Here is an 11,902-nt window from a genome sequence, read left to right on the forward strand (position 1 = left end):
AAGGGCGGAGCCCCGGTAAGGTACAAAGTTCTCAACCTTCTGAGAACAGAAATTATACAAAGAATTTGGAGGAAGGAAAGTGATTTCTAGAACTTAGCCAAAAGGGATGTCTTTCATGGGCTGCACCTGAGAGGTGTCCTGAAAATATTCTTAACGTTCCTATACCTGATGTAGAAGTAGGCTTCCTAAGGCTGTTTCCTGAGGCCACCCCGTGACCAATACGGGTGCGCTTCCAAAATGCCTCTAGTGAATGCAGTTTTTCAGGGAGTCAGGACGTTGTGGACCAGACAGAGATCTTCCCTGCCCCCTTTCTTTCCTGTCACTGTGTGCCAGACACTGTGCCAGAAGCCCAAGAGCCAACCAACAGGGGTCAAGACCTGGTGGGGCCTGTCTGCCTGGGGCATGCAGTCTATGTGGGGGGACAGACATAAGATTATTTCAGAATGTGAGAGGCAGAAATAAAGAGTGCCTGGGATGGCTTCCTTAAATAAACATTATAACAACTGACATTGTTTGGATGGGTCCTATGTGCCAGGCACCAACCTGGCCCTTTGTGATATCTGCAACAGCAGCCTGTGAGGTAATTATTACATGCACTCCCTCTATACAAATCAGGAATTGAGACATGGTGTGCTCATGGGAGGCCCCTGTGGGGGGGAGACTTTGAAGTTGGAAAGAAAGCCAGCCATGAGAAGCTGGGGGAAGAATATTCTAGAAAGAGGGGACACAGAGTTCAAGGGCCCTGAGGCTGTAGAAAGTCAGGATGCGCGGAACATAGGTAGTAATGGGGAAAGTGATAGGAACACATTGGAAAGATCGGTGAAGCCAGATTATTAAAGAATTTTAAGCTGTGGTAGAGTCTGGATTTTGTTCTAAGTCAAAAGGAGGCTGTTGAAGCAGGAAAGAGCAAAATAAGATCTGTGTTTTAAAACACTATTAGGAAAATGAATGAATGAATGCGTGAATGACTATTTGGACCTCTGAAGGAGAAAGGATCACCTAGGACAGGCATCTGCAAACTTCTTTGTGGAGACACGTACTTAATATTTTAGAGCTTGGGTGTCACATTCTATCTCTGTTGTATATTTTTAAATTCTGGTTACCCCTGAAAGCTGGAAGATCACTCCACCCTTTGCTTTTGGGCCACCCACCAGCATAGCTGACCAACCCCTGGGATAAGAGAAAGAGTAGAAAAGAGAGACCAGGGGTACCTGGGTTCAGGTCGTTGAGTGTCCGACTCTTGGTTTCAGCTCAGGTCAAGATCTCGGGGTCATGAGATTGAGCCCCACATCCTGCTCCCTGCTCTGTGGACACTCTCCTGGACATTCTCTCCCTCTGCGCATCCCCCTGCACTCACTCGCTCTCTCCCTCTCTCTCTCTCCCCAAAATGATAAAATAAAAATTAAACAAAAAAAAGGAAAAGAGAGGTCCCGGGGAGAGGTGGGCACAGCTACAGTGGCCCGGGAAAGGTGGAGAAAAGTAGGTGAGTCACCCTTGGAAGCTAGAACCCACAGAACTGCTGATGGGTTGGAGACAGGAGGGAAAGTTTTGATTCAGAGAAAATAAGCCCTAAACTTCAGAAGAAAGGATGGACTCCATGTTCATCAGAGAGTTTTCCATAAATCTGTCCAACTTTCAATAAAAGCTTGCCAGCAGGTGGTCCTCGGCAAGGGCCTGAGAGCATCATTGACCAGCAGTGGGTGCGTGTGCTACGGAGGGCAAGAAGCAGACAGAAATGTTGACATTGTTTAGAAAAAAGACAGGAATCTGACCAAAACCTAGCTGAATGGAGAGCAATCCCACCTTCCTAAAGGGAACCTGCAGACAAAACCAGAAGGTATTTTCTGAAGAAGTACTTCTCAGGCTTCACTAGCATAGGACTGAATCATCTCTCAAGTCTGCCCCTAAAGGGCCATGCCAAAGAATGGCCGAAATGATGTTGGCCTGTTAAACTTTTTTCAAAGGGGTGCTGCCCGCCAACAGCCAAGCCATAGAGAAATCTCCTCACGCTCCTATAGTATAAGTGGTTTTGGGCAACTCGGCATCCTAGTTACAAGATGTACCCTTTACCAACTAAACACGTTGACTTTCTGGAACATTCACCAAGTACAAACTAATTAAATATTGGAATATATCCACTAAAATTATTTTTACTTTGGAATAATTAATATCCAGCAGGTTTTTTTCTAACCATATGGAGTGATCTATTATGTATTAAGGCCAGTCAACTATGTGACAGAGCTAATTTGTATTTTAGAGGCTTCCATCCTGCTATTCTCTGTATCAAGGTTTAGCATTAAAAATGCAAGTTAAATTTGGGAGGGGCATGATCCCAGTCCTGCCTTTGCTGATCTCACAATTCTCTTTTGAAATGCCAGGAGTCTGTTGTTCTGATGGCACATTAAAATGCAGAAATTGATTATATGTCAGTAACCAAAGTCTTCATCAAACTCGAAGCCATAAAACTAGAGCTTCCTGTCTACAGATTCAAAGAGATATCTACAAAAAAAACAGTAAGAATAATGTTCTTGAAAGATTTCTTCGTGAAGAACTATAACGGGTTAATATTGGAATACCAGGATATTAAAATAACTTGCTCCTTGTATAAAAATATGAGTCTGAGAGACCTGGAATTGTGGATTAGAACGAGAGCTGACGTAAAATTTAGACTGACCAGCCATGAATTCCCTAGTTTTGGAGAAACTGTGAACATAGCCCCTTGAAGAATCAACTCCACTCTTGTTTCCAACCAGGTGGAAAGCATGTCACTACCAACAAGCCGCCAACTTTATGGCCACCCTCCTCACCACTGGAGTCACCGTGAAATACATTTGGGCAAAACTTTGTAAGAGGCAAAGGCCCACCACTTCAAGTCTCAGCTTCTGGAGATTATTAAATAACCTCAGATCCTCTGATGTCAAGCCAATTCAGAATTTCCAAGTTGGGGATGGGGGGAGGGACGAAAGGAAGTGATACAGATTTTTACAGATGCTTTGCTCCTTAGAATTACTGGTAAGGGTAAGTTGCAGGTCGCTTGAGTGTTTGTGGACTTGATGCTTAAAAATTTTAAACCACTCCCCTAGATCTAGTGTACACAGTTCAGGCATGCTACTCCGTAGTGGAAAAGAAAGTAAATAGAGTTGACTGGGTTTCATTCAACACCTGCTTAGAGGCAGGTGGGAGGTAAATGTGTTTGTTTATGCTCCACAGGATGGAAAATGGCAAGAAACCTGTCCAAATCCAAGGCATGCATTAGGTTTCTGACCTGTGACCTCCAAACTAACCCAAAGACCAAGCTTGCGGGCTTGTCAACAATAGGAATTAGGCAGAAGCTTAAGCACAAAGAAAAGTCCCGTTATGAATTTTATAAAAGGCTTAAATCATCACCCCCAAAGGTGACATTCTTGCATGTTTAACATGGAAGATTTGGGTGCTTGTAAGTTACCTTTAAAAAATCCTTTAGGCCCTTCTCGTTTATCTTAATATCAGAAAATGCGCTGCCCTCTTAAATCCTTACGATCAAGGTTTTGGTAAAGCGATTTGCAGACTCTGAAATACACCAGCTTCTGGTTTTCATCCCTAATATCAGAGACCGGCCTAATATGTGCAGAGCAGCTTGGTTTTTCAGAAGAGCAAATTAAAAAAAAAATCAGCTCCCTTGACATGCAAATGTCCTTTGGCTGCTGAACTATAGCCGAGTTATTAAAGAACAAAATTAAGGGTTAGACTACCAATATCCTGGGCATCAATACCCATCGATCGGACGGTTAGGCACGGGTGATGTTGTTGTTTGAATATCAGCTGCTCTCCCAGCCTCCTCACATGCAGTGAAATCATTATGAAGTCTGTGCTCAAGGGGGATTCAGAGTCGTAGCATTTCAGTAAATTATCTGCCTCAACTGCTGGCTGAGAGAATAGCTATAAATACACATCTGCAGATGGAGATTTCAGGCCCGGGCAGTCTCCTCTATCACTGTGCATAACAGAAATAGGGCCTGGGCGTCTGGGTCCTTGCCCCTCTTCCCCACAACCGAGATCAGTGATAGGAAACAGAGGGACCTAGCTGAATGCTCCATTAAATTGGAATAATTAAACACGGCAGTCATGTGCTCTTCCAGGATCCGATTAGACACCTTGTAGAAGTCATTACAGAACCCCATCTGGGCTGAGGGTTTGCCAAACAGCAGGCGGAGACTCACAGTTCCCACTTCCATGACTCCAGAATTCCAAGGCTGGGCATTCTATATCCCTTTAAATTAAATACTTGAGAACCCAAGTAGCACTATTCCAGAGAGAACCACTATTCCCTGCAGCAGGGCACCAGAGCCAGTGGGTTTAGCCCCTCAGCTTCTACTTGATTCTATTTTGTTACTACTCTTGAACTATCGGAAGGCCATTGCTCAGCCAACATTGTCCTAAAACCATTTCATTTCTGAACGGCTGCGCAAAGTGGAGGCCTGGTAGGGACCCAGGTAAAGAGACTGGTGTATGGGGCCACACTGTTTATACTAATCCCATTGAGATGAGCTCTGAAATCAAGCGTTTCTCCCTAGTTTAGCAGATCTTGTTCTGTTCTTTCAAAGCAAAAGCCTCTTCAGTGATTTGCCCTGAAATGTACAACTGAACTAAACTTGACTGCCCTAATTATCTCCTATCTCATTGTTTGTGTGAGGATCATTCCTGCCCTTGACTGATTTCCAAATGCAAAATTATATTGCTTAAATATTATCCAATAACATAGCCACATGTGGGAAGACGTCTACAAGAATCCTCCCTTCTTTTGTCCAAAGAACCAATTTGGGTGCATGAACTTCGTTCTCCCATATAAATACATTATATTAATGGATGTGAACATCGGACTTATGGATGTACATTTTATTTATAAAGGTTTTTGCCAGTATAAATGGCCATTTTCAATATTCTTGCTTGGAAAATCTGACTCCTCCAGCCCTCCTGCAGTAACCCTTGGCTCTAGTAGAAATCTGTTGCCTTTATTCTTCCCTGAGACTTCATTGTGCATGGCCTTGTTCCTCCACAGTTTTGCCTTGCGATGAATTGATTATAAAGGAATGGACACTTGGAAAAAGTGAGTGTTGGTGACAATGGGAAGAAAGTAGAACTCTTATGTGCTGTTGATGATGATGGGGAATGGTGCAGCCACTGTGGAAAACAGTATGGTGCTTCCTAAAAAATTCAACCTAGAATGAGCATCTGACCCAGCAACTCCACTTCTGGTCACTACCCCAAAAAGCTGAAAGCGAGAACTTGAACGGATATTTGCACACCCATGTTTACAGCGGCATTAGTGACTATAACCAAAAGAAGGAAACAACCCAAGTGTCCACTGATGGATGAATGGATAAGCAAAACGTGGTCTAGCCATACAGTGGAATTTGATTCAGCCTTAAAAGGGAAGGAAATTCTGACGCTTGCTGCAACACAGATGAAGCTTGAGGACATCATGCTGAGTAAAATAAACAAGACACAGAGGGACAAATACTCTATGATGCCCAGTACACAAGATCCCTAGACTAGTCAACTTCATGAGACAGAAAGTAGAATGGTAGTTGCAAGGGGTGAGAGATGGGAAATGGGGAGCTGTTATTTAATGGGGACAGAGTTAGGGGAGTTTGGGAAGATAAAGAGAGTTCTGTGGTTGGATGGTGGTGATGTTGGTGCACAGCGTGAATATACTCAGTGCCGTTGCCCTGTACATTTAAAAATGATTAGTATGGTACATTTAATGTTATATGCACTTCACCACAATTAAAAATAAAGGATAGTAATGGGGACCTCAGTGAGTTAGTCTGGGCAGGACTTGAGACGGATAAGCACCTAGAAACCAAAAAAGCTTAATTTCCCAAAAAATAGAGAGTTGTTGGAACAAGGCAGGAAAATCTAAGGACACTAGTGACATGGTCTTTGGATGTTAAAGAGCAGCCAGACTTTGATCAATTGCCATATATTCAGAGAGAAGACGCGTCATCCCGGAAACTTGGCTCTGGAGCCCACAGGAGAAGCAACGGAGGAAAAGGAGCCCTTCTCCCTGAAGAGTGATTAATTTGGTAATTAATGTGTAGAAGAGGAAAAATGATTCTGAAATGTTTGCTCCAGGCCTTAAATTTTCACAGTTAGCTCAGCAATTGAAGCATCTGGCAGGACAGTGAGGCGGGGTGAGCTGAAGAGTGAGATCAGACACCAGGGCAGCAGGGGAGGGGATTAAAGATGAGTAGCTTCAGGGGTGCTGGAGGACTCGGAGGCCCGGAAACCACGGGCAAGAAAATGCTTCGAAAGCAACAGGCCATTAGGAGAAGGCCTCGGTGCTGACTGGGAGGGACCGAGCTGGGAGAGACCAAAACCTTCAAATCTTCACTCTATAGAAGAGACAACTGCATCCCAGATAGATGGGTTGAGGGCTGGGTAATTCAGGCGACCCCCAATTTATAAAGTGGTCTGCCGTGGCTTGCTCATTGGCCACCAAGGCAAAGGAAGTATCGTGTTTGTGAATGTAGGGCACTGGTTGCATTTTGGGTCCGGATATCCGTCCTCCAGATCTGATTAATCTCCATCAACTTAGGACAATCAAGACTGAAAAGTAAGAAGAAGAAAGCATCATGCGACACCTCTGAGGTGAGGAATTATTGGGGAAACCCTCGTTTTTCAGTATTGCCTTAAATCATAAACTGAGCCCTATTGGACCTGCTCAGGGCCCGGCTCCCACACTAATTTTCACCCAGGCCATTGAACACTTGAATATAATCAAGGCACAGATGCAGAACAGGTCAGATTCAAGACTCTCCATTGCCCCATGTCATCATTTCAGAAGGGCGAGGAGCATTGCTCAGTTCCCCGTTCTTCAAAAAGGATAACTACCCAGCTCAGCCCCGCACACAGGCTGAGAGAGCCCAGGGAGAAAGGCAGATGGAATCTGTGCTCCTGAACGACATTAGATCAAGGCCACGCACTTCCATTCAGAGCCTCTGGGGACTTCACATTGACTCACTCGTGAGTACCTTTCCCTAGAAAGGTTATGGCTAGCCAGCGCCACTGGTAGTTCTGAAAAGGCTAATTGGGTAGGCTTTCTGTGTTTTCACGGAGCTTCTGTGGGCCATGCTGGGCCGTGCTAGGCCATGCTTGCTACTAGGGGACTGAGAAATGTCCACTGGTGCCCTCGAGTGCTCACGAACAGAGGGGACAGTTTATATAACATGCATTTCCGCTCCCCAGCCTTGGCAGGAAGAGAAAGGAGACTAGATGTTTGCAAGAACCTGGCTGAGCCCACTGCTCAGGGCACAAATCCGTTGTGAAGCTAAGAAGCAAATAATCGTACACAGTTGCCTGGGCAGAATATGTGACCCCCACAGATTGCTTCTCCCTGCTGTCCTCCACCAAAAGCGCTCGCGAGCTGAGGTTAGAAGGGGCAGAACCTGGCCTGAGGAGGAAGCTTGAGAAAGATGCCTGGCGGCTACTTATTAAATACACTCTCTGCCTGTCACCTACTTGGGCGGCAGCTTTAAGGAGCCGGGGGGGCGTGACAGTTGGGCCTTGAATTTATTGTCCACATCAGGAAACCCTAGAAGGAAAAATCCCATATTGGGACTTTTTTCTCAGCAGAATCTAGGACCTAGATGATGTATGGACAATACTCTGAAGTACAGTTTAGTATTCACGGGAGCTTTGTCCCCAAATTGACATGCATGGATCATATCTTTTTGTGACGTAACTCCTAACCACCCCTAAAGACAATGCCCCCTTCTTCCCCTACCCGTGCCCCCTGCCCCACCCCAGCCCCTGCTCACCCAGAGCCTACTCTGAATCCCTGTGAAGGGCAGACCCTGTGCTGGGCATTGGGTGGAGAGCAGAGCAAGCCTCTGGGAGGGGGTGGTTGTGGGGAGAGATGACTCTATGGATGGGGGACTCCTGGTGCCCCACGGAGGGTGTGACAGCACAGGACCAACCAGGTGAGAGGACAGGGGAGGCTGTGGGCAAGGGTAGGCCAGGGAGCACCTGCCTGCTTGACCTCACGCCACGAGTCGTCTCATCGCGTCTTCCCCCCAACCCCTCATTGCAGAGAAGTGCAATGGCGGGTGCCCTCCGCCCCGCCCAGGCATGATAGAAAGAGAAGAGAGATTCATCCCATTTTACATCGTAGGTACCAGGAATCAAACACAATGTGGGTATTAACTTCGTAAAGACATTTTTTTCTGCCAGGGTACAGATGGGGACTAATGCTCTGTTCAAACCCCCAAACGCCTGTGTAGGCGATGGATGCACAGAGCTGGTGGGAACCCAGCCCTTGGGCAGAGGGTCCTAAGTCATCCCTCGTGTGTGTTTCCTGGGACTTGGTGGTGGCGGCGGCAGCAGCAACAGGAACCCATCATGAGTGTGGAAGGTAGGCCAGACTTGTTGTCAAGTGGGGGACCCCAGGCAGCCAGAGTACAGGGGTCAGGGAGCTGCCTCACGGCTCCTGGGCAAGTGGGATTAACTGGGGCCACCACTGAGTGTCCCATGGCCCTGCCCTGCCTAGGTCACCCAGGGCCAGATGGCGATGAGGGAGTCTGGGCCTGGGAGGAGCCCCAGGGGAGATCCCAGGTGGCGGATCCTCCCTCTCTCCCTAGAAAACCGAGGACACCGGTGGAGACTAGGCTCAGGGCTCCCTGCTAACCACACCAGGGCAGAGCCGGCTAGAGCATCCTGAGAGCCAGGAATGGAGAGAGACCCAACACTGCACTTCCCCGGCCAGGGACCAAGTCACTCCACCAGCCCAGCTCCCTCACCAAACTAAACGCCTGGCAGTGTAAGCATTTCTCCCTCTCCAAGTTTTAAATTTTTAAAACCAGCAAGAGAGAAGCCATCTATGTGCCTGGCTCCTGCAAGTCTCCAGAACCCGGTTTCCCAGCCCCTGCGTCTCTCCCAAGGCCAGGGAACAACAAGCAGACTGTTGCCTGTTTGTGCGGCTCCGTGGAAGACGCCTCAATAGGTCTACACTGTGTCGGGCCTGGGTCAGCGCGATAGTTCACGCTGTAGTTCAGGCTAGAAGTTTTCAGGCTTCTATCATGGAATTGCTTCTGCTGGAAGGAGCTGAAGCTGCCAGCCCATAGCCAGAGTCCACGCTCCGGGCAATGGCAGAAGGGTATTTGGGTATTGGGAGGACTGGAGACAGAGTTCCCTTCCTGGGGAGGGGCTCCTCAGTTCTTTTCCCCCTCTGCACGTGGGATCCAACACATCAGTGTGGTTGGGTGCTCAACGCCGCTGGTTTTGAGGCTGATTCTCCAGACTTTGGAAGGAGAGAACAGAGCATGGTCTGGAGGGGGTTAAGCCTTGCTGCCCTTTTGGCGAATGGTGACCGCTTCGCAAAGAATGTGCTGGGTGGCTGGGTGAAAACCACCGGTGGCTGAGCGACCAGCATGAGCTCAGGACTGCTCAGAGTGGAAACCATCAGCCCTCTCCTCACTCAGGGTGCATTTCCTGTGTCTGCGCATGGGGACCCTAAATACAGAGTATTGTCAAACATCCGGGTCCCCGAGCCTCAGCAGTGCAACTCTCCCTCAGAGCACATTCTCTAACACCCAACTACATACTCAAAGCGATATGTGATTTTCTCAGTGGCCCCTCTGTCCACGCGCTCATTTTCAAACTAAATGGATAATTGCATGTAATGTTGCTCTTTGTGTGAGAATGGGAAGGAGATAAGAGCTGAGACAGGCGAACAGATGCTTTCTGGGAGGATGGAAGGAAGGTGGTGCGTGTGCATTTGGGTACTGGGTGGGTGCATGGAGGATGGGTCTTTGCACGCCCACCCCTCATACCTTCACCCTCTCCTTGTCATTTCTCCAATGGCACCTGGACACGTTGTTTGCCTTCTCACATTTTGAGAAACTCTTGCTAACTACTGTCTTCTTTTTTTCCTTTTCAAAGCTATTTAAATCTTTAATTTCATGGGAGGTTGCCCCCACTGTCCACGCTGGCTGTCTGCATGCGCGCCTGGGATGCCAAGTACCAGCTTCCATTGCCACCACTGCTCCTGACCCCAGTGGCCCCAGTGGCCACCAGTGGCCTAAGAGATGCCAAAACAAAGAGACTTTTTTTTAAGTTTTTATTTATTTAAGTAATCTCTAGACCCCACATGGGGCTCGAACTCACGGCCCCAGGATCAAGAGTCCCTCGCTCTACTGACTCAGCCCACCAGGAACCCTGGGACATTTATTTTTAATAACGATAGTCACCTTTCATTGCAGATTTCCTACACGCCAGCCGGTGGCTCAGCGCAGTTAGGAAACTCCTCGTATTTCCAGACCTTCCCCAGGACACTGGGCCATGCTGCTTCTCTGACCACTGCTCCCCACCCTTCCCTGCACCTCTCCTGTGGCCAGTCCTTCTGGGGCCACTGCCTCAAGCCAGCTTCGCCATGGTTTTGGAGTCACTTAGACAAACCATGTTCGGCTCACTAGCCTTCAGCTAGGGTGGCTTCTCTTACCTGTAGCAGAACCTTTGCTTAGATCACCCCGGCTTTGTCTCAATTCCCACTTGGAGCTTGGGATTCCCAAACCAGAAGTCTGTTCTTCTGCGTCAATTACTATGCTTTCAGTTGTAATTAACAGAAACCCAATTCAAACAGACTTGAACCCTAGGGGGATTTTGGGATCGCAGAACAGAGAATCAAGGTCAAACAGGCTTCCGAGTGGTTTTCATCTGGTGGCACAGAGATGCTCCCAAGACCCTGGCTCTTCACCTCTGGGGCGGGGGTGGATTGGGGAGAGCGAGAGGGAGAGAGGGAATGTCTCTGCCCCAAGAGTCCAGAGAGACCCCAAGGGTCACTCTGATTGGACAACTTGGGCCACACCCTCATCTCCGAGCCAATCACAGCAGGCGGGGATTGAGCGAAGCCTTTCAAAGCCCCACTGAAACTTGGGCCTGGGGTCAGCTTTCCCCAAGAGCACGTGGAGCATAGGAAAGGAGGGACTACCCAGGCTTCCTTCAGAGCCCCATGTTGAAGGGGAAGAGGAGTTAGTGCTAAGTAGCCGACCCAACACTGCCCTCTCCCGCTTCCCCAAACAGCTCGTGCCCTGAGTCCTGGTCTCCACCTCAGTGGCTAAAGGCCATTCACCCCAGACCCGGGCCAGGAGTCGGAGAGTCAGCCTCGGTCACAGCTCCTCCTGCCTGGCTACATCGAATCCATCACCAAGATACTCTGTGGTGGTGGTGGTGGTGGTTCTCATGTCCTAAATACCTCCAGCTTCCACCCTTTCTCCCAGGCCCTCACCACCCCTAACCTGAATGGTCTCCTGTGCTTGGCCCTCGCCCTTGACCTCACGTCCGCCCAGACGCCACACTCCAGGCAGCCGGGTGTTGTGAAATATTCTTCTTCCCCTGCCGAGCCCCTGATTGAAATGCTACCCTGTGTCTTGGAACAAAGCCCCGCCCCCCTCACCTGACTTCTCCAGCAGACCAGCACAGGTCCCCTCTGTGCCCACTCCCTCCTCACGTGGTCACAGGCTCCCTAACCCCACCCCACCTGACTCCCAGTGCATTGCCAGAGGTCCTCCCATCTTCTCCGCCTGACGACCTCACGTCCTTCAAAATCATGCTTGGGAATGACTTTGCATGTGAACTCTCCTGCCCCACCCCTCTCCAGACATCACAGCCACAGTCTCTGTGTGTGACCTCAGTGCCTTTTACCCAGCAGGTGCCCTGCAATGTCATCATTCACCTGTGCCACCTACCTGCAAGAGAGATTTGTTTTTCATTTATTCAGTTACTCTCTTAATCATTCATTCATTCAACAAACATTTAGTAAGTGCCTGCTGCCCACTTGGCAGCACATTTTCTATCTTTTACAATTAGCACATTACCTGACACAGAGGAGGTGCCTAGTGCACGTTTGTGATTGTGGTGTGCCCAT

This window comes from Callorhinus ursinus, unplaced genomic scaffold (genome assembly GCF_003265705.2).
Source record: "Callorhinus ursinus isolate GAN/ISIS: 27379988/994484 unplaced genomic scaffold, GSC_fseal_2.0 scaffold32, whole genome shotgun sequence".
In the NCBI taxonomy this organism is placed as follows: domain Eukaryota; kingdom Metazoa; phylum Chordata; class Mammalia; order Carnivora; family Otariidae; genus Callorhinus; species Callorhinus ursinus.